Source organism: Procambarus clarkii, chromosome 33, assembly GCF_040958095.1.
Source record: "Procambarus clarkii isolate CNS0578487 chromosome 33, FALCON_Pclarkii_2.0, whole genome shotgun sequence".
Classification (NCBI taxonomy): domain Eukaryota; kingdom Metazoa; phylum Arthropoda; class Malacostraca; order Decapoda; family Cambaridae; genus Procambarus; species Procambarus clarkii.
Window position 1 is genome coordinate 38,259,862 of NC_091182.1, and position 23,505 is coordinate 38,283,366.

The window sequence follows — 23,505 nt, forward strand, 5'->3', positions numbered from 1 at the left end:
ATCACAGACACTAGTGATCACAGACACCAGAGTGATCACAGACACTAGAGTGATCACAGACACTAGAGTGATCACAGACACTGTTAGAAATTTCCAACAGTTATTTTCATCCCTAATACAACAGGATGTATTTCCTGTATCAGGTTTCATACACATCTAATATTCATTTACTAATCCTTAATATAACAGGATGTATTTCCTGTATTAAGCGTAATAATTAACTAACACTACTAATATGTAGTTTAGTATTATAGAATTTGCTGCATTAGGTTGTGGAACATCATGTAATTTCTCCTAGAATTGTGTAGTGTTGCGTCAGCCACTCACGGAGACTAAATTTCCACATAGCAGTAGATATAATACAAGTGTAACCATTTACTTTCCCTTATTAGGAATAATTATTTAGTAATAGGTTTACCTTTAGTATACAACAGTTTACTGGAATTTCTTTACCCAGCTTAATCGCTGTTCCAGTAAATCATATCATAATCTAACATCATTTCCACCACCAAGCAAGTATTGTTTTATTTGTGCCGTCTACATTAACTGCCTTGCACTGTGAGAATTAAAACATCACCACATAAAGAATTTATCTAAACCCTCAAGAGTGTTCATAAACGCCCCCTTCCGTATTTAGCTTTAATAAATAAATATAATTTATGCTCGAACCTTCACGGTGAGCTTTTGCGCATGCGCGACTTTCGGGAAGGAAGGAGAGAGGACTCTCGCCATATTCGATCAACAAGCGTGACGGTGCTCCGAAGCGGTCCAACAATTCATACCATCCAGACGGCATCCTTACATCCCTGGACGCTAGATTGAGGACGCAGCTTACCAGAATTACGGATACCAGTTCGGTAGGCATTTTTACCTCATTTGTTCTATTTAACGAGCTCTTAAATAAGTTCATGTAGGTAGCCATGTCGTCACGCTGCGGGCGTACCTAAAATTCCTACGTGAGTGCAACTCCTTCTCCTCCAAATATTTAGATATTACCTTATATGTGTGTGAATACTAGTTTGGGGGGAAATTACGGAATTATCATTATTGCAGCATGGTGCAACACCCTTGAGGAAACGTGCGGTCGCCATACTCTCACGTGTTTCATGGGTTATGGGTTAAGACATGGGTTAACAATAGAGGAGTGAGGTAGGTTACAGGGAATTTATTAGGTAGTGTTTAGTTTTTATCTTAAACTGGTTGAGAGAGGTACAGTCTTTAACATGGTTGGGAAGGTCATTCCACATTCTGGGTCCCTTGATTTGTAGAGCATTTCTAGTTTGATTAAGTCGTACTCTAGGAATATCAAAACTGTATTTATTTCTGGTGTGGTGCTCATGGGTTCTGTTACAACCTTCAATGAAGCTTTTGAGGTCAGGATTGGCATTACAGTTCAGCGTTTTATATATGTATAATACACAAGAGAGAATGTGCAGTGACTTAATATCTAACATATTCAGAGATTTGAGTAAGGGTACCGAGTGATGTCAGGGGCCAGAGTTGGATATTGTCCTAATAGCAGCTTTGTGTTGGGTAATAAGAGGACGTAAATGATTTTGGGTAGTAGAACCCCAAGCACAAATACCATAGTTGAGGTATGGATAGATGAGGGAGTAATAGAGAGTAACCAGGGCAGGACGGGGTACATAATATCTGATCTTAGAAAGAATGCCAACAGTTTTTGAAACTTTTTTTTATATATTTAGAATGTGACCCTGGAAATTCAGCTTGTGGTCGATGAGAACGCCAAAGAATTTGCCATCTAATTTGTTACAAATTTGGGTATTGTTTATTTTGAGATTTATCTGATTAGAGGATTTATTGCCAAACAGAATATAAAACGTTTTGTCAATGTTAAGGGTGAGTTTGTTGGCAGTTAGCCAAAGATGGACTTTCTCTAGCTCAGTATTTACTGTGGCATTTAGAGCAAGGGGGTCAGGACTGGAGTAAATGAAGGTTGTGTCGTCAGCAAATAGAATTGGTTTGAGGTGTTGGGAGGCATTTGGAAGGTCATTAATGTAGATGAGAAAGAGGAGAGGGCCAAGTATGCTGCCCTGAGGAACACCAATGTTGATGGGTAGGGTGGGAGAAATTGTATTATTCACAGAAACATACTGGAGCCTGTCAGTAAGATAAGATTTGAGGTATTGCAGGGAGTGTCCTCTGACTCCATAATGATGTAATTTAAGAAGGTTTTGATGGTTGACAGTGTCAAAAGCCTTACGCAGGTCCACAAATAACCCAACAGGAAACTCCTTTTTATCAAGAGCTGCGTGAATTAAGTTAATCACACTAATAAGTGCATCGTTAGTGCTTTTTTTGGGTCTGAAGCCATATTGACAAGAGCTAAGTATATTGTGTTTGGCTAGAAAAGAGTAAAGCTGCTTGTAGATTAGTTTTTCGAATATTTTTGACAAGTTAGGCAGGATTGATATAGGTCTGTAGTTGTTAACATCTGTGAGATCACCACATTTGTGGACAGGGGTTACTCTTGTTTTTTTTTAGAATGTCAGGAAAGGTTTGGAGTTCAAGTGACTTGTTGAAGAGCAATGCAATAGCAGGGGCTAGAGATCTGGAGGCTTTTTTGTAAATTAAAGTTGGTATCTCCTCGAGGGCACTAGGCTTGGTTTTAAGGGAAAGGATTATTTCATTGACATCAGTGGAACTAGTAGGATTTAGGTACAGAGAATGTGGATAGTTACCTGTAAGATAGTCCTTAACATCAGTACAGGAAGATGGAATATCATTTGCAAGGGATGACCCAATGGAAGAGAAGAACCTATTGAGTTTTTTTTAATGTTGCTCTTTATTTGGGTAAATTTATCTTCATAGTATTTAGTTTTGGCTCGTCTAATTATTTTAGATAGCAATAACGAGTAATAATTTGAGAATTCTTTGGAGACTGTTCCTAGCCTATACTTCTTCTCAAGGTCGTGTTTTTTGTTAATGGATTTAAGTATTCCCTTTGTAAGCCAAGGATTGTTAAGTCTTTTGCTTGTGACTTGTTTTGTAAGCATAGGACAGTGGGTGTTATAAAGGCTAAGAGTTGTTTGTAGAAAAGATTGCACTGCTAGGTTGATGTCCCCTATGTTACCTAACTCGGACTCCCAGTTGACATTATCAGCAGCAGTTATAAAATTGTTTATAGCAGTTTCATTGTGCAGCCTAAAGCTTAACACCCTTGTCTCTAGAGGTGGTTTGCTAATGTTAGTTAAGAGAAATGTAGGGTAATGGTCTGTAGTGCTATCGGTGATTATACCTGAAGTAAGCGGAGAGGTTATGTTGGTCCAGATGTGATCTAGAGTCGTAGCAGTACTACCAGTGATTCTAGTTGGTCTAGTGATTAAGGGTATGAGGAAGCAGGAATTCATACAGTTGAGGAAGCTAACAGCAGTAGGGTGTTCAGGCTCGCAGAGGTCAATATTAAAGTCCCCTGCGATAATTAGATGGTTTTTGTTCAATCTGTTATCTAGTATTAGATTTCTAAGGTTTGAGTTGAATTCAGACACATCAGTGTTAGGAATTCTATAGACTGCACCCACAGACAGGACAGACTCGGCACCCTTGACTCTGAAATTGGCGAAGATATACTCCCCACAGCAGTCTCTAGTTCTAATTATTTTTAAGCATGTTAGTTCTTGGTGGTAGTAAAGAGCAGTACCACCACCTCTCTGCATTTGACGACAGTTGTGAATTGCCGAGTAGTTAGGCATGTTAAAGAGTTGAGTATTATCCTCTTTCAACCACGTTTCAGTAAGTATAATAAAAGAGAATTTATTGTCAATAGTTTCAATCAAGGCACTAACATCATCGAAGTGTTTACCTAGGGATCTAACGTTCAAGTTGATTACAGAGATATTGTGATTATCTGTTAATACATTGTTTACATCATGTGCTGTAAAATATCTGCAATTTTGATCATTGAAGTGATGATTGTCATAGATAGTGGATAAGAGGTTTAGTTCTGGGTCTATACTTGTCGGCATAAAAAGGCTGTTTGCAGAAAAACAAGGCAAGAATGGCAAATTACAAAATAGAAAACAAAGAAAAAAGTAGATTAAAAATTCTAAAGTAAAATAAACTTAATGGTAATTTTAAGTAAAAAGAAAAAAAACTTAATGGGAACTAGGAATGTAAAAAATTAACTAGAATAATTAATAACAATAGATGACCAAAAAAGTAAAGAAAACAATTATGAAATCTATAAGATGAAAAGCTTGCTTACTATACTATTATAAGTACACTATAGTTGAATACTAAAGTTACACTAAAACAAACTGAGGTAGTTTAAATAGACACACACTCAGGAACACTGGATAATGAAGTTAATACCAGAGGACACAGGCAAAGCCAGTGTACTATGGAACATGGGAGTAAAAAGAAAAAAAAAAAGACAATAATAAAGATGACAATATTATTTTTTTTTTTTTTTTTTTAACTAAAGTTAAAACCTTTTGAAGGGAAAGGCAGAGCTAGAGTACACAAAGGTAGTTAAATGAGATTATAATTTGAATTCAGGCTGTACAGCAGATATCCCACAGTCATTGAGGAAAGAATTAAGGTGAGCTTCTGTGGTTATTGAATAGGTTTTTCCAGTGACAGTCCTCCTAGCTATAATTTTACCATCTCGCACAAAACAGTGTTTAATTGTAGGGGAATTTTTGCAGAAGCCACGCAGTTTAAAAAAGAGATTTTGCCTGCACCTGGTCAGACATTCATTCACATAAACAGTGGATTTACTAGCAACTGCAGATGAGATAAGATCAGTCTTGCGGGAGCAGCTATCTAATTTTAAACGGATTCGCCTATTATTAGTACCAGATGATTTGGTACCCACTCTATAAGCTGCTTTGATGTCACTTTTTTGGATCGAATAACTTAACTTATCCTGCAATACTTTGATCACAATGGCAGCACAGTCTTCACCATCAGTTTCTTGGGGAAAATCACGTGAAGAGATAATTACAGACTCAAGTAGTTTATGTTTGTCTGTCTCGTCTTGGGTAACAGTGTGTTGCTGTTGTAGGTTGTTCAGATGGTTCTCAAACTGTTGCAATATTTCTTCCTGTTTTTTAGTGGTTGCATCTGGATTAAAGTTTGTAACTGTGTTCTTGAGAATGCTTAATTCTTGTTCGAGGTGGACGACTTTGGTAGATAGATATTGATTGTTCTTGTGTAAGTCTACAACTTCATTTTGCAAAGATAATAATGAGCCTTGCAGGTTCATTATTAAGGCCGACTGCTCTTTGATTACTGTCATTTGATCTTCATGTACTTGAGTTAATAACTTGAGCCAAGGGTTATCAGCAAGGCGCTTGAAGTCAGAACAAGGGGCAGCAGCTCGTTTAAGTTGGTCCATATGGCTACCTAATAGTTGCATGGCCCGTGTCAGAGACTGCGCTGCGCCCAGCTGAGATTGTTTGTTATTGTTGACGGTGGGAGAGTCGGTACCCCCCACGGCGGCCACCGAGGGGGAGATAGTTGAACTAATCATGTTGTTAGCCTGGCTAGTAGGGTTATTCTTGTTAGGTGTGCTATCTTTCCTAAGGGTCTTACTGGTCTTACTTTGCATGATAGCAGGATAAATGTAGGCAGGAACAAATAGGGAAGCCTCGTTGATAGGCAGCTGTGAACGTCGGGTACAGCTTCTTAGCTCCAGGGAGCAACACTAGTGAGGTCGAAATGAGAGAATTACGGGTTGGTCTTGTTGGTTTTTTCAATCACATTTGGGTCACTGTGTACTTAGCTGCCGTCGGGTGATGCTACATCATTTGTTGGTAGCCGAGAGCTCAAGGATCAGCTGATAAAAGAGGAGGGAGAGCAGGGCCGACAGGTGTTGTTGACGTTCGTTCGCTCGTTCGCTAATGCACAACTATATTCTACCCACTTCAAGACTCCGCACCAATATAGAAGCATCAAGAAATATTGGCCAATAGGCCCTCTGCAGTTACTTCCATTCTTCCCTTTAACTTACAATATATTATACCCATTGTTTCGTGTTCTGTCTTGTGTTGGAAGATTGTTTTCACCTCATCTAAACCTGTTGCAACATACCACCTCACCCAAATGCAGGTATAAAATCGAAGATGTTTAAGCTCTGTTCAGTTATGGTTGTGTGTGTGTAAACTAAAGTCTTTGAAAATGTAATAAGTTTTACGAAACGCACTCAAGTGTCGCGTCAGACTAGAAATAAAAATGAATTTTGGAGAATTGATTTTTCAGTTACCATCAACAGTGAAGAAAAATATAAGAAACATTGAGAAAATTCGTGTTAGAATTATTAATCTTACTTTTTCGGTCATATTTAATAATATATGTCTACAGGAAAGACTGCTACCAAAATATACTAATATATATATATATATATATATATATATATATATATATATATATATATATATATATATATATATATATATATATATATAGTACCTAGTAGCCAGAACAAGAACTCGGCCTACTATGAAGGGCCTGATTTGCCTAATAAACCAAGTTTTCCTGAATTTATACAATTTTCGAATTTTGTTCTTATGAAATGATAAAGCTACCCATTTCATTGTGTATGAGTTCAATTCTTTTAATTTGAGTTAAAACTAACGTAGATATATGACCGAACCTAACCAACCCTACCTAACCTAACCTATCTTAACCTAACCTAAACTAACACAACTAAGTCAATAATTTTTTTTCTTATTATAATATAATATTAATATTTCAAATAAACTAATTGGAAACAATTTATTGAATACAAAGAAAATCACTCGGCCTATTAGGCAAATCGGGCCTTGCATAGTAGGCCGAGAAGTGCATTCTGGCTTCTAGGTTCGACATATATATATATATATATATATATATATATATATATATATATATATGTCGTACCTAGTAGCCAGAACTCACTTCTGAGCCTACTATGTAATGCCCGATTTGCCTAATAAGCCAAGTTTTCCTGAATTAATATATTTTCTCTATTTTTTTTCTTATGAAATGATAAAGCTACCCATTTCATTATGTATGAGGTCAATTTTTTTTTATTTGAGTTAAAATTAACGTAGATATATGACCGAACCTAACCAACCCTACCTAACCTAACCTAACCTATCTTTATAGGTTAGGTTAGGTTAGGTAGCCGAAAAAGTTAGGTTAGGTTAGGTTAGGTAGGTTAGGTTGTCGAAAAACAATTAATTCATGAAAACCTGGCTTATTAGGCAAATCGGGCCTTGCATAGTAGGCTGAGAAGTGAGTTCTGGCTACTAGGTACGACATATATATATATATATATATATATATGTCGTACCTAATAGCCAGAACTCACTTGTCAGCCTACTATGCAAGGCCCGATTTGCCTAATAAGCCAAGTTTTCCTGAATTAATTTATTTTCTCTATTTTTTTTCTTATGAAGTGATAAATCTACCCATTTCATTATGTATGTCGTCAATTTCTTTTTTTTGGAGTTTAAATTAACGTAGATATATGACCAAACCTAACCAACCCTACCTAACCTAACCTAACCTATCTTTATAGGTTAGGTTAGGTAGCCGAAAAAGTTAGGTTAGGTTAGGTTAGGTAGGTTAGGTAGTCGAAAAACAATTAATTCATGAAAACTTGGCTTATTAGTCAAATTGGGCCTTGCATAGTAGGCTGATAAGTGAGTTCTGGCTACTAGGTACGACATATATATATATATATATATATATATATATATATATATATATATATATATATATATATATATATATATATATATGTCGTACCTAGTAGCCAGAACGTACTTCTCAGCCTACTATGCAAGGCCCGATTTGCCTAATAAGCCAAGTTTTCACGAATTAATTGTTTTTCGACTACCTAACCTACCTAACCTAACCAAACCTAACTTTTTGGGCTACCTAACCTAACCTAACCTATAAAGATAGGTTAGGTTAGGTTAGGTAGGGTTGGTTAGGTTCGGTCAAATATCTACGTTAATTTTAACTCCAATAAAAAAAAAATGACCTCATACATAATGAAATGGGCAGCTTTATCATTTCATAAGAAAAAAATTAGAGAAAATATATTAATTCAGGAAAACTTGGCTTATTAGGCAAATCGGGCCTTGCATAGTAGGCCAAAAAGTGCGTTCTGGCTACTAGGTACGACATATATATATATATATATATATATATATATATATATATATGCAACAATGATCACAAAAACACTGATCCAAGTATGCAGAATAACCACATATGAAAAATAGAAAATGCTTAACGCGTTTTCGGCTAATTCGCCTTATTATTCTACTTATTCTACTTTGCTCTGATGAAGGCGAATTAGCCGAAAACGCGTTAAGCATTTTCTATTTTTCATATGTGGTTATTCTGCATATATATATATATATATATATATATATATATATATATATATATATATATATATATATATATATATGTCGTACCTAGTAGCCAGAACGCACTTCTCAGCCTACTATGCAAGGCCCGATTTGCCTAATAAGCCAAGTTTTCCTGAATTAATATATTTTCTCTAATTATTTTCTTATCAAATGATAAAGCTACCCATTTCATTATGTATGAGGTCAATTTTATTTTATTGTAGTTAAAATTAACGTAGATATATGACCGAACCTAACCAACCCTACCTAACCTAACCTAACCTATCTTTATAGGTTAGGTTGGGTTAGGTAACCGAAAAAGGTAGGTTAGGTTAGGTTAGGTAGGTTAGGTCGTCGAAAAAACATTAATTCATGAAAACTTGGCTTATTAGGCAAATTGGGCCATGCATAGTAGGCTGAGAAGTGCGTTCTGGCTACTAGGTACGACATATATATATATATATATATATATATATATATATATATATATATATATATATATATATATATATATATATATATATATATATATATCTGATACTACCTTTTATGCATATTATTCTTTACATTGCAGTAGTATTTCTTGCATTCCATAATTTTCTCATTATCTATGTGTGTGCATATTATACTCAGTATTATTATTGCATAATATATGTTACACATAGATTAATCTCATAGAATACCCCCCCCCCAAAAAAAAAAAATGTCATGGGAGGCTGGCTCTATAATTATCTAATTTAGAGTCATTGCTTAATAGAATTTATTCACATATAATCATAGATCTATAAACCACTGATTTTCTCATTTCATTACTCATTCTGGTCCTTCGAGCTATCTTAGAATTTTTCATTATTTTGCATTCTTAAAATTATACATTTTATTAGCATTATACTGGAGCCAGAATTCCCCACAGACACACAGGTGCTAGAGTGGACACAGACACACATGTGCTAGAGTGATCACAGACACACATAGACGCTAGAGTGATCATAGACTCACAGGTGCTAGAGTGATCATAGACTCACAGGCGCTAGAGTGATCACAGACACACAGGTGCTAGAGTGATCACAGACACACAGGTGCTAGAGTGATCACAGACACACAGGTGCTAGAGTGATCACAAACACACAGGTGCTAGAGTGATCACAAACACACAGACGCTAGGGTGATCATAGACTCACAGGTGCTAGAGTGATCATAGACTCACAGACGCTAGAGTGATCATAGACTCACAGGTGTTAGAGTGATCACAGACAGACAGGTGCTAGATTGATCACAGACACACAGGTGCTAGAGTGATCACAGACACACAGGTGCTAGAGTGATCACAGACTCACAGACACTAGAGTGATCACAGACACGCAGCCACTAGAGTGATCACAGACACACAGGCGCTAGAGTGATCACAGACACGCAGACACTAGAGTGATCACGAGCAAATTCCCATATATAACAAAAATCCTTTGAAATGCATAATTACCCAATCTTTTAACAAATAGCACTTGAAATGCAAAAATGACCATTTGAGAAATTATCCTTGAAACGAGTAAATTCCCATATATAGCAAAAAATCCTTTGAAATGCATAATTACCCAATCTTTAACAAATAGCACTTGAAATGCAAAAATGACCATTTGAGAAAATAACCATTGAAATGCAAAAATGAAATGCAAAAAATGACCTTTTGAGAAATTATCCTTGAAAACGAGTAAATTCCCATATATAACAAAAATCCCTTGAAATGCATAATTACCTAATCTTTTAACAAATAGCACTTGAAATGCAAAAATGACCATTTGAGAAATTATCCTTGAAACGAGTAAATTCCCATATATAGCAAAAATCATTTGAAATGCATAATTACCCAATCTTTAACAAATAGCACTTGAAATGCAAAAATGACCATTTGAGAAAATAACCATTGAAATGCAAAAATGACCATTTGAGAAAATAACCATTGAAATGAACAAATGAATATGAGACATTGACAAAAGACAAGCAGGAATATTTATGCAAGTTAGATTACATAAGTTTGGGTGAGTTTGCCTAGGTAAGTTAGTTAAGTCAGTTTGGGTAAGTTAGGTTTCGTAAGTTAGGTTAAGTTAGGTATTTTACTTTAAGTTAGGTAATGTTAAGTTAGGTTATGCAAGTTAGGCATGGATAAGTTAGGTTATGCAAGTTAGGTAGGGATAGGTTAGTTAAGTTAGGTTATGCAAGTTAGGTTAGGATAGGTATGTTAGGTTAGGTAAATTAGGCTAAGTTAGGTAAGGTTATGATATTTTAGGCTAAGTTAGGTTAGGTTGGGTAAGATAGGTAAGATAGGTTAGGTAAGTTAGGTTAAGCAGGTTAAGTTAGGTAAGTTAAGTTAGGATAGGTTAGGTATGTTAGGTTAGGTAAATTAGGCTATGTTAGGTAAGGTTATGATATTTTAGGCTAAGTTAGGTTAGGTTGGGTAAGATAGGTTAGGTAAGTTAGGTTAAGTTAGGAAAGTTAAGTTAGGATAGGTTAGGTTATTTAAGACAGGTAAATTAGGCTAAGTTAGGTAAGGTTAGGATATTTTAGGATAGGTTATGCAAGTTAAGTTAAGATAGGTTATGCATGTTAAGTTAGGATAGGTTAAGTTAGGTAAGTTAAGTTAGGATAGGTTAGGTTATTTAAGTTAGGATAGGTAAGTTAGGTAGGGTAAAGTAAGTTAAGTTGGGATAGGTAAAGTTAGGATAGGTTACGTAGGTTTAAGCAGTATAGTTCAGAGAACAGTTTTAAGGTAAAGTGACTAAGAAAATATATTTTAACAGAAGTGCAGGTTTGGTATGAAAAGCTGAACTAGTTACATTTTGGAGAGAAATTTTATGACTGAAGATGTCTTAAAGAATAACGTGATGGAAGAAGGAGAGTTTCTTTGATGAACGAAGGTGTCTTAGAGAACAACTTTTGGTGAACGAAGGTGAATTAGAGATCACTTTTGATGACTGAGAATAACTTTGATGAACGAAGAAAAACTTTGATAGCTCGGGGAATAACTTTTATGATTTAGAGACCATCTTTGATGTCTTAGAGAACAACATTGATGTCTTAGAGAACAACTTTGATGAACAAAGATGTCTTAGAAAGCTTCTCTGATGATCGAAAAATTACTTAGAGAATAACTTTGATGACTGTATTTAACTTTTTGATGGCTCTGAGGACAGTTTTGTTGAACGAGTATGTCTCAGAAGGCTTCTTTGAATACCGAAGGTAACTGAGAATAACTTTTGATGACTGAGAATGATTTTGTTGTCTTAGAGAATAACTTTGATGACTTAGAGAATTACTATGTTGAACGAAAGTGAGTTAGAGATCACCTTTGATGACTCTGAGAATATCTTTGATGACTTCGAGAATAACATTTGATGACTCTGAGAATAACTTTTATTTTATGTCTTACATAATAACTTTAGATGTCTCTGAAAATAACTTTGATGACTTTAAGAACAAGTTTGATGAACAAAGATGTTTTGGAAAGTTTCTCTGACGAACGAAGGTGAGTCTGAGAATACCTTTGATGACTCTAAGATTATCTTTGATGACTTTGAGAACAAGTTTGATGACTGAGATTAATTTTTAACGTCTCTTGGAATACCTTTGGTGACTCTGAGAAAATCTTTGATGACTTTGAGAATGACTTCTGAGAACCTGAGTAGTATTTTGAATGCGTCTTTGATGTATTGAAGAGTAACTTTGATGTCTCGAAGATGACCGAGATTAACTTTTGAGTACGTGAAAATACCTTTTTGATGACCGAGAATAATTTTGATAGCTCTGAGAATAACTTTTATGCCTCTGAGATTAACTTTAATGAACGACGATGTCTTAGAAAGTTTCTCTGATGAACGAAAGGTTACTTAGAGAATAACATTTGATGACTGAGATTAACTTTTTGATGACTCTGAGAATAAATTTGAGGATGAGAGTAAATTTTTGAGTGTTTGAGAGTGTCTTTTGATATCTCGAAGAGTGCCCTTGAAGTCTTAAAGGATGTCTTTGATGTCTCAAACGATGTCTTTGAGTGCAACTTTGATGTCTTTGAGTAAGTCCTTGATGTCTCGAAGAGTGTCTTTGACTATATTTCTTACTTAACGACATATAATTTTAGTTACGAAAGTGCTGAAAAAGTTACATTTGACTATTTTAGCGAAGTGAAAGGTTACTTTAGTTAAGAACAGTGTTGGAAAGAGGCTACACATGACTATTTTCAGATGAGAGAAGTGATATTTCAGTTAAGAAATGACAGGGAAACATGATGAAGTAACTATTTTTTAGTTGACTGATGAATACTTTTAGTTAAGCAAAAAGACAAAACATGATGAACATGACTTTTCTGATGATTGGCGGATAATTTTTAGATAAGAAATGACAATGAAACATGATGAACACGGTTATTTTCTGTTGACTATGGAATAAGTTTAGTTAGGAAATGATGAAAGTTATTATTTTTAGTTGAATGACGATGGATAAAGTTATTTATGAACAGTGTTGGAAAGATTCCTTTGACAATTTTTAGCTAAGAGAAAGGTTGTTTTAGTTAAGAACGGTGTTGAATGAGATTAATCCTGACTATTTTCGGTTGATTGACAAGTAATTTTTAGTTAAGAAGTTACAAGAAAGGTTTGTCTTTGTAAATTTGGAACTGAATAAAGTGTAGATTTGTTTAAGAAAAGGGTTGGTAAAACTAATAAGTTGACTACGAGAATTACTTTGTCATAGTTTTGCAAATAAAACTGGGTGACTAAAATTGTTGAGGGAACTGTATTGCCGATGATAATATTTGACAAAGAACTAGTTAGTGAATGGAAGAAACAAATTGGTTTAAAGAAACAAAGAACATAAAAAATTGAGGTTAAGTAAGGGAATGAACACAGTGAACATACGGTGAACACAGAAAACATGTAAGAAAAGTTGATGAACATAGTGAACATGCAGGGAATATGAACTTACAGAGAATATGAAGATATGATAAGGAACATAGGGAATACAAAGAATGAACACTGAACATGTGAAGAACAAGCTAAGAACATTGAAAACATGAATATTGAGTATAAAAGTTGTATAGAGAATATATGATGTACATGAAAAACATGACAAAAACATAGTGAACATACGGGGAAAATGGTAGAAAACAGAAAAATTGAGAAAAACAGGTGAAAAAAATTTGAACTGAGCATGCTGCGAATACTTGCTGAACATGAAGTGAACACAGAAAACATGGATGAGAGTACGAAGAACACAGTGAATATAGAGAAAATATGAAAATACAGTAGGATTATTGAAGATTGGATAAGTTGGGGATGAGAAGGTAAGGGAGGGAAAGTGTACGGTGAGATTTTGACCGTGTGATTATTGCTTACTTGGGTAAACAAAAGGCATTGAAGGTAAGGTGTTATATGACTGTGAATATTACAGAGCTGAGTACACCAAGGGTATTAAAGGAAATGATGTTTACTTTGATAGACTGGAGAGAGGCTTGATCTGAAATAATTTGATGAACATTGATCTAAGTGAAGAACATGAGTTGGAACTCGGTAATTTGCTTTTCATTTATTTGCAGGGGGTCTGAAAATGTAGTTGAGTGTTTAAATCTCAGGGGGATTTGGACTGATAGTAATGAATTTACAGGAGTGAACTTGGACAGAGGACAAGAGCTAGAGTTTTATAATTGTTTACATCATATTTACTATGTCTGAAATACAGAGGGTAAAAATTTCAGGGAAATTGATGGGTTATTTACAAAGATACGAGAGAGAACTAAGGTGAGGACGAGAGCTGGAGCTCGTTAACTGTTTTGATCTTATTTTCGGTGTCTGAAATACAAAGGGTAAAAATTTCAGGGGGAATTGATAGGATATTAACAAAGACTTGAGGGGGATGTAGGGTGGGGGCCGAGAGCTGGAGCTCAGTAACTGAATTGATCTTATTTACTACGACTGAAATATGACTGTTTAAAATTTCAGGGGGATTGGAATGCTAGTAGCGAAAATGTGGTCTCTGTCAAATTTGGGTCTTCAATTGGACTCAATTTCAATCATGAACTGGACTCTGAATATTTTGGCACAAAGTGGACTCTGGCAAATTTTCGGTATAAACTGGACTCTGATGAAAATTGGGTAGAAAATGGACTATGTCAAATTTTGTAGATTACAGGACTCTGAATATTTTTGGCCACAAACTGGACTCTGACGATTTTCTGTCGTTAATTGGACTCTGATTATTTTTGAGTATAAAATGGACTCTGATGAAAAATGGTTTGAAAATGGACTCTGACGAATTTTGCTCACCAAGTGGACTCTGACTAATTTTGGTAGATTACAGGACTCTGACGAATTTCTGTTGTTAATTGGACTCTGATGAAAATTGGTTTGAAAATGGACTCTGTCTAATTTCACAGATTACAGGTCTCTGATTATTTTCTGGAGCAACATGACTCTGTTAATTTTCAGGGTAAAACTTGACTCTGAAGAATTTGCTAACAAAGTGGACTCTGACGAATTTTGAGCTTAAACTGGTTTGACTAATTTTCGGTCTTAAATGCATATAAAACTAAATGTCATGGCTAAGATGGCTGTTTTCTTTAACAAAACGTCTAAGACAATATTCTCTGAAAATGCTCTTTGAAAAATGTGTGATTGAAAACGGACAAATGTTGTACGTAGAGTTTACCTGGAAATGATGTGTCCTAAAGGGGATTTTTTCCTGAATTTTTTCTATAAGATTTTCCTACTTATTTTCCTCATAAGAACTTTTAAGAAACGTCTAAAATCTCAGAAATTATTTTCCTCATAAGAATTCCTTAATTCCAAATCAGTGACTAACCAAATTTACCTGAAAAACCTGTGACATATGGAGGAATTTCCCCCCAAAAAACAAAATTCCTCTTTACGCCGTCATCCCTACTACTGACACACAGGTGTTAGAGTGATCACAGACGCTAGAGTGATCACAGACACACAAACGTTAGAGTGATCTCAGACTCACAGGTGCTAGAGTGATCACAGACACACAGGTGCTAGAGTGATCACAGACACACAGGTGTTAGAGTGATCACAGATACACAGGTGCTAGAGTGATCACAGACACACAGGTGCTAGAGTGATCACAGACACACAGGTGCTAGAGTGATCATAGACACACAGGTGCTAGAGTGATCACAGACACACAGGCGCTAGAGTGATCACAGATACGCAGACACTAGAGTGATCACAGACACACAGGCACTAGAGTGATCACAGACGCTAGAGTGATCACAGACACACAAACGTTAGAGTGATCTCAGACACACAAACGTTAGAGTGATCACAGACACACATGTGTTAGAGTGATCACAAACACACAGGCGCTAGAGTGATCACAGACACACAGGTGCTATAGTGATCACAAACACACAGGCGCTAGAGTGATCTCAGACACACAGGTGCTAGAGTGATCACAGGCTTACAGGTGCTAGAGTGATCACAGACACACAGGTGCTAGAGTGATCACAGACACACAGGTGCTAGAGTGATCACAGACTCACAGGCGCTATAGTGATCACAGACTCACAGGCGCTAGAGTGATCAAAGACACACAGGTGCTAGAGTGATCGCAGACACACAGGCGCTAGAGTGATCACAGACTCACAGGTGTTAGTGATCACAGACACACAGACACTAGAGTGATCTCAGTCACACAGACGCTAGAGTGATCACAGACACACAGGTGCTAGAGTGATCACAGACACACAGGCGCTAGAGTGATCACAGACACTCAGACGCTAGAGTGATCACAGACCCACAGACGCTAGAGTGATCACAGACACACAGACACTAGAGTGATCTCAGTCACACAGGCGCTAGAGTGATCACAGACACTCAGACGCTAGAGTGATCACAGACACTCAGGTGCTAGAATGATCACAGACACACAGGCGCTAGAGTGATCACAGACTTACAGGCGTTAGAGTGATCACAGACACACAGGTGTTAGAGTGATCACAGACACACAGACGCTAGAGTGATCACAGACACACAGACACTAGAGTGATCTCAGTCACACAGACGCTAGAGTGATCACAGACACACAGGCGCTAGAGTGATCACAGACACTCAGACGCTAGAGTGATCACAGACACTCAGGTGCTAGAATGATCACAGACACACAGGTGTTAGAGTGATCACAGACACACAGACGCTAGAGTAATCACAGACACACAGACGCTAGAATGATCACAGACTCACAGGCGCTAGAGTGATCACAGACACACAGGTGCTAGAGTGATCACAGACACACAGGTGTTAGAGTGATCACAGACACACAGGTACTAGAGATCACAGACTCACAGGTGCTAGAGTGATCACAGACGCTAGAGTGATCACAGACACACAAGCGCTAGAGTGATCACAGACACTAGAGTGATCACAGACACACATACATTAGAGTGATCACAGACTTACAGGCGTTAGAGTGATCACAGACACACATACTTTAGAGTGATCTCAGACTCACAGGTGCTAGAGTGATCACAGACACACAGGTGCTAGAGTGATCACACACACGCAGGCGCTAGAGTGATTACAGACACACAGGAGCTAGAGTGATCACAGACACACACGCGCTAGAGTGATCACAGACACACATGTGCTAGAATGATCACAGACACACATGTGTTAGAGTGATCACAGACACACAGGTGCTAGAGTGATCACAGACACTAGAGTGATCACAGACACACAGGTGCTAGAGTGATCACAGACTCACAGGCGCTAGAGTGATCACAGACTCACAGGCGCTAGAGTGATCACAGACTCGCAGGTGTTAGAGTGGTCACAGACACACAGGTGCTAGTGATCACAGACTCACAGGCGCTAGAGTAATCAGACACACAGGCGCTAGAGTAATCACAGACACACAGAGGCTTGAGTGATCACAGACACATAGGTGTTAAGAGTGATCACAGACGCTAGAGCGATCAGAGACGCTAGAGCGATCAGAGACGCTAGAGCGATCACAGACTCACAGGCGCTAGAGTGATCACAGATGCTAGAGTGCTTACAGACTCACTGACACTAGAGCGATCACAGACGCTAGAGCAATCACAGACTCACAGGTGCTAGAGTGATCACAGACCCACAGGTGTTAGTGATCAGTGACGCTATAGTAATCACAGACATAGATGCTAGAGTAATTACAGACAGAGACACTAGAGTGAGCACAGACTCAAAGACGTTAGAGTGATCACAGAATATCAGGTGCAAGAATGATCACAAACACACATACTCTTGAGTGATCATAGACTGTAGAGTGATCACAGACACTGGCGCTAGAGTGATCACAGACAAACAGACGCTTGAGCGTGTGGGAAAAACTTTCGGGATTAATATGAAAGGAGTACTACTAGGGACTTGTACTGGACTCTGATGAATTTCTGTTGTTAATTGGACTCTGATCATTTTTGGGTAAAAAACTGGACTCTGACGAATTTTGCTCACAAAGTGGACTCTGTTAATATGAAAGGAGTACCACTAGGGACTTGTACTGTACTAAATTAAAAATGACTGTATGCAAAATTAATTCAACTAAAGTCTCTAGCTAGTCTTGTAAATCCTAGCCCCTCTTGTCCTAATGACAGACTGTGGGCTGCAAGGAGCAGGTGGGGTCCTGGTGAATGAATGGGGAAGTCGATTGAAGATCCACAATCCACCTGCAGGTAAGTTTCTCACATCAGCTTGTATTGTTAATACAAGGATAAGATTTAATAATTCAGTTCAATAAATGAACACTGGTTCTGTTTAAATCAGGGATCTAAACATATGCACATTCTGGCCTAGCACCATAACTATAACAGCCAATATTCTTATACTATAAAAACAACAATTTATATTGTAGAAGTAAGATATTTATGAATATACAATCAAACAACCTTAAATGTGGTCTAAGTGTTATTAACTCAGTACAAGAGATTATATTCAATTAGATAAACTTACATTATAAATTAAAGATAACTAAGCAATTAATTGTTAACTTAATTTATATGTTCAAGTATATATATAGATATATTCAATTTATATAAAGAGATTCAGTTAGCTAGACTGGCCTCTTCCCAGACACGGGACACTCATGAGGCTTTGAATCTCACAAGTGTCTAAATGCTTGGAAGAGATTCAGTCGCTACAATAGTAATAAATACTCGCTGAAATATGAGGCGTTGCCTCACCCTTTAACGACAAACAGACTTATTTAATATATTAAGTTACACAAGCATGCAATTGGCCACCAACACACTACAATAACTCAATATATTTCTCTGAATGCCGGGTGCCTGTCTGACTAGTTGCCAGACTGGTTAACTCTCTTGTCGAGTTTATTGATTGAATATTTTTATTGTCTAGACATATGACTGAGATAAGATGTCATTATAATATAATTAGATATAGGATTTAAAAATTATAAGTAGTACTTGCTAGTACTACTGATTTTTATTAAGGATTTGATTTAATCCTCTACTTGAAATCGATTGATGTTCCAATAGTTTATTAATTAAGAAATTTTTCTAGAAGCTTCTAGATCCTTGAGAAATCATGCACCAAGTCATGTAGGCAACCAAAGGCCGTACGTGATCATAGGCATTGTCATGCAGGATCCAGATATAGGAGATAGGATATAGTGAATCTGTAGTGATTCCGGGATGATTTTGATATTGATTTAGAAATTATACATTTTTTAGATAATAATATAGATACAGTGGGTAAAATTTCCCATAGAGTGATTACAGACTCACAGACGCTAGAGTGATCACAGATTGACAGACGCGAGCGTGATCACAGACACTAGTGTGATCACAGACTCACTGGCACTAGAGTGATCGCAGACTTACAGGCGCTTGAGTGATCACAGACACATAGGTGCTAGAGTTATCACAGACACACAGAGTCTGTGTATCTGTGAAAATTATAATTGTGGAATTTTCCTCACGAAAATAATATAATTGGCACGTCACCAGAATATACACCCCTAAATATTAATCAATCGTCTTAAACACCAGTCTAGTTATTAACATCGACACAAAAAAGTATTATCTATGACTGGACATAATAAAATTACAAATAAAACTATGGTCTTCCTCCCATTGTCATAAAAGGCAGAAAATTGAACCGATTTCTTGAGGCATCGCTTGATCGGGGATGAAGGGAAAGAGTCATTGAAGAGTAAGTAGACTTCTCGTGAGATTCCTCACGCGTTATTCAGTGCTCTCAATACTTCAAATTCACGAGTTGTCTTGCAGTCAATCTGCCACAGCGACCTCACCAATTACGGTGAGTACCTTATTTTCGGTTTCACTTAATTCTCTATATTACCAGGCCTGTCAGTATTAGTTAATTACATTGCTGTTATGAGGAAGTATAATACCCAACAAATGGGTAAGCGTCTCATAATAATTTACCATAAGCAATGTCATGTCATATCTGTTATATGGATGTTTTTACATTTTCCACGCTGTATTAATCAGTGAGGTAACTTGTGACAACCTGAAACAATATCAACAAATCACCAGGTTCCACGAGGCACTCTGCGACGCCATTATAGACTGGTCTACGAGAGATTCAGCTTACGTTTTGTGGACGCGTCTATTTTCCTTTAACCAGACCACCTTCTATAAAACAGCTAAGCTGTTCCACAATTATTTAACACTCACCAGTGTAGATTAAACATTAGTAATGAATTTGAGCCACTCGATTAATTTCGATTATGCCATAAATAAATACCACCTCACCCAGGTTGTGAAGGGACGTTCCTACGACAAAATATAGAATCATACAGTCCAGTAAAATATCATACAGTTCACTTTAATTAAAAAAAATAAAGAAATAATGTAGTAAAATAAATACTTAATAAATCATTGAATAAATAAATAAATTCCTGCTAGGAGATTTTCCCCACAATACTCGAGCATCAAGTGTTACATGACGCTACTTGACCAGCAAGTGTTACATGAGGCTACTTGACCAGCAAGTGTTACATGAGGCTACTCGACCAGCAAGTGTTACATGAGGCTACTTGACCAGCAAGTGTTACATGAGGCTACTCGACCAGCAAGTGTTACATGAGGCTACTTGACCAGCAAGTGTTACATGAGGCTACTCGACCAGCAAGTGTTACATGAGGCTACTTGACCAGCAAGTGTTACATGAGGCTACTTGACCAGCAAGTGTTACATGAGGCTACTTGACCAGCAAGTGTTACATGAGGCTACTACACCAGCAAGTGTTACATGAGGCTGCTCGACCAGCAAGTGTTACATGAGGCTACTTGACCAGCAAGTGGTACATGAGGCTACTTGACCAGCAAGTGTTACATGAGGCTACTACACCAGCAAGTGTTACATGAGGCTACTTGACCAGCAAGTGTTACATGAGGCTACTACACCAGCAAGTGTTACATGAGGCTACTACACCAGCAAGTGTTACATGAGGCTACTTGACCAGCAAGTGTTACATGAGGCTACTACACCAGCAAGTGTTACATGAGGCTACTTGACCAGCAAGTGTTACATGAGGCTACTTGACCAGCAAGTGTTACATGAGGCTACTACACCAGCAAGTGTTACATGAGGCTACTACACCAGCAAGTGTTACATGAGGCTACTTGACCAGCAAGTGTTACATGAGGCTACTACACCAGCAAGTGTTACATGAGGCTACTCGATCAGCAAGTGTTACATGAGGCTACTACACCAGCAAGTGTTACATGAGGCTACTACACCAGCAAGTGTTACATGAGGCTACTCGACCATCAAGTGTTACATGAGGCTACTCGACCAGCAAGTGTTACTCGAGGCTACTCGACCATCAAGTGTTACATGACGCTACTCGACCATCAAGTGTTACATGACGCTACTCGACCATCAAGTGTTACATGACGCTACTCGACCAGCAAGTGTTACTCGAGGCTACTCGACCAGAAAGCCGTCCTCAGCCTCTAAATTACAACCAGTAAAATATTACATAACTACTAATGTGCTAAAGCGTCGAGCTATGCAATTATTCTGTAATGTATAAATTAATTACAAAGTCAGTGTTGAGACTGTTATACATGTAATGAATTGCGGTGAACTGAATTGTAATAGAATATTAACTATTGAATCATTAGATGAATACTAACATTACTGGTAAGTGGGGCATAATATGCAGGGTGTTTTATTTGTTCATGATTGCCTAAATGGCATTGTTTAGTGCAGGTGTGTGTATGTGTGTCACATCTGGTGAAGGTTCATTATATGAACATATATATTCAACACATACACACACATATGTACTCACCTATTTGTGCTTGCAGGATCGAGCATTGACTCTTGGATCCCGCCTTTCCAGCAATCGGTTGTTTACAGTTGTAAATCGGTCTATGTCCGAAACGCTTTGCGTAATAGTGGCTTTAGGCATTGTATGTACTAGCTCTACCTATAAGTTAAACAATCCTTGTAAATATTTATTGTATGTATGTACCTACCAAAATAAATTGTAAAAGTAATCGGTTGTTTACGTCCACTCCCAGGTCTCTTTCTCGAATCGTTACAGGTAGGCTGTTCCCCTTCATTGTGTACTGTCCCTTTGGTCTCCTATCACCTGATCCCATTTCCATAACTTTACATTTACTGGTGTTAAACTCCAGTAGCCATTTCCCTGACCCACAATGATGTTACATACACATATGTATGTAACATCAGGTGTGCGTGTGCGTGTGTCACATCTGGTGATGGTTGTCTAGTGCAGGTGTGTGTGTGTGTCACACCGTAGCCTCAATCACACACCGTAGCCTCGACCACACACCGTAGCCTCGACCACACACCATAGCCTCAATCACACACCGTACCCTCGACCCACACGCCATAGCCTCGACCACACACCGTAGCCACGACCACACACCGAAGCCTCGACCACACTCCGTAGTCACGACTGTTATGATCCCAGGTAGCTGAAAAACGAGTCTACATTGAGAGTTATTCTGCAAGACCTGACCTAAATAAGAGGTCAAAGAAATATAGTCACGGAGATACATACGTAAAATAATTGGTTAGATTTGATAAATAGTTTAAGAGTATGGGCAGTGATCAAGAATATAAGTAAATGACTTGACATGAGATGTGGAGAGTTTGCTGGTAGTGTGAGGCTTGCTTCTGGAGGGCTTTAACCCTACTTGAGCACCAGACATCGTGAGGGAAAGCTGCTCTCCGTGTGAGCTCCTGTTAGAGAGGAGCCCCTAGTTAACATATCTTCAAGAGGAAGGAAGTGTGCAGACGTATCAGCTGTGGAATCGAGCTGGGAACGTGTGGTCTCAAGTCCTGGACGGCAGGAAGAGATTTGAAGCCGCCCAGAAACATTTTCAGGGGCAGCAGTGTGTGCGACCTGGTCGGGCGTCATCGAGGAGCGCCCTCGCAAGAGACAATATTGTGATAAGCCCAAATTTAACTAGTTAAAAGTGATTGCCTATAGTGGATCGTGTGCCCAGCGATCGTACCAAGTGTCTGTTGATATGTTAGGAATGTTTTGATGAGGCAGAAGGCCAAAATAAGAGAGTAATGATGGAGGAACGTCCTGGAGGGCGGAGCGACGTCCGTCCACTCTGACCGCTGGTGGGCGACTCAGTGAGTGGGCCACCCGAGAAGGCAGAGAATGGACCAGCCCAAACGTGGGGGAGTCACCTCACAGCATATAGAAAGCAGAGAGATGTCAAATGAAACATTTATTGTGTGTGATTCATTTCAGTTATGTGTTTATAGAGGAACTTTTATTGGCGTGTCGATGGGTTACAGGTTTGTCTGGGGAAGGAGTTGCTGAGAACTTCGAAGCCAGCAGAGAGGGAGTAGTTGATAAGACTCCAAGGTTGTGGAAGGTACTGAGCTCCGTGGAAGAGCAGCCATACAGTGAAGAGCAGGACCTCGACCACACACCGTAGTCACGACCACACACCGTAGCCTCGACCACACACCGTAGCCTCGACCGCACGCCGTAGCCACGACCACACGCCGTAGACACGACCACACGCCGTAGCCTCGACCACACACCGTAGCCTCGACCACACACCATAGCCTCAACCACACACCGTAGCCTCGACCACACACCGTAGCCTCGAC

At 38.1% G+C, this 23,505-nt stretch overlaps 1 long non-coding RNA gene across 1 annotated transcript; it reads left to right on the forward strand.

The window, feature by feature from the left end:
• Positions 1-344: 344 nt before the first annotated feature.
• On the forward strand, positions 345-23,169 carry LOC123765212 (uncharacterized). Its single transcript, XR_006773687.2, has 4 exons — positions 345-857; positions 18,007-18,084; positions 19,516-19,690; positions 19,930-23,169. It is a non-coding gene; the product is annotated as an uncharacterized lncRNA (long non-coding RNA).
• Positions 23,170-23,505: the final 336 nt, after the last annotated feature.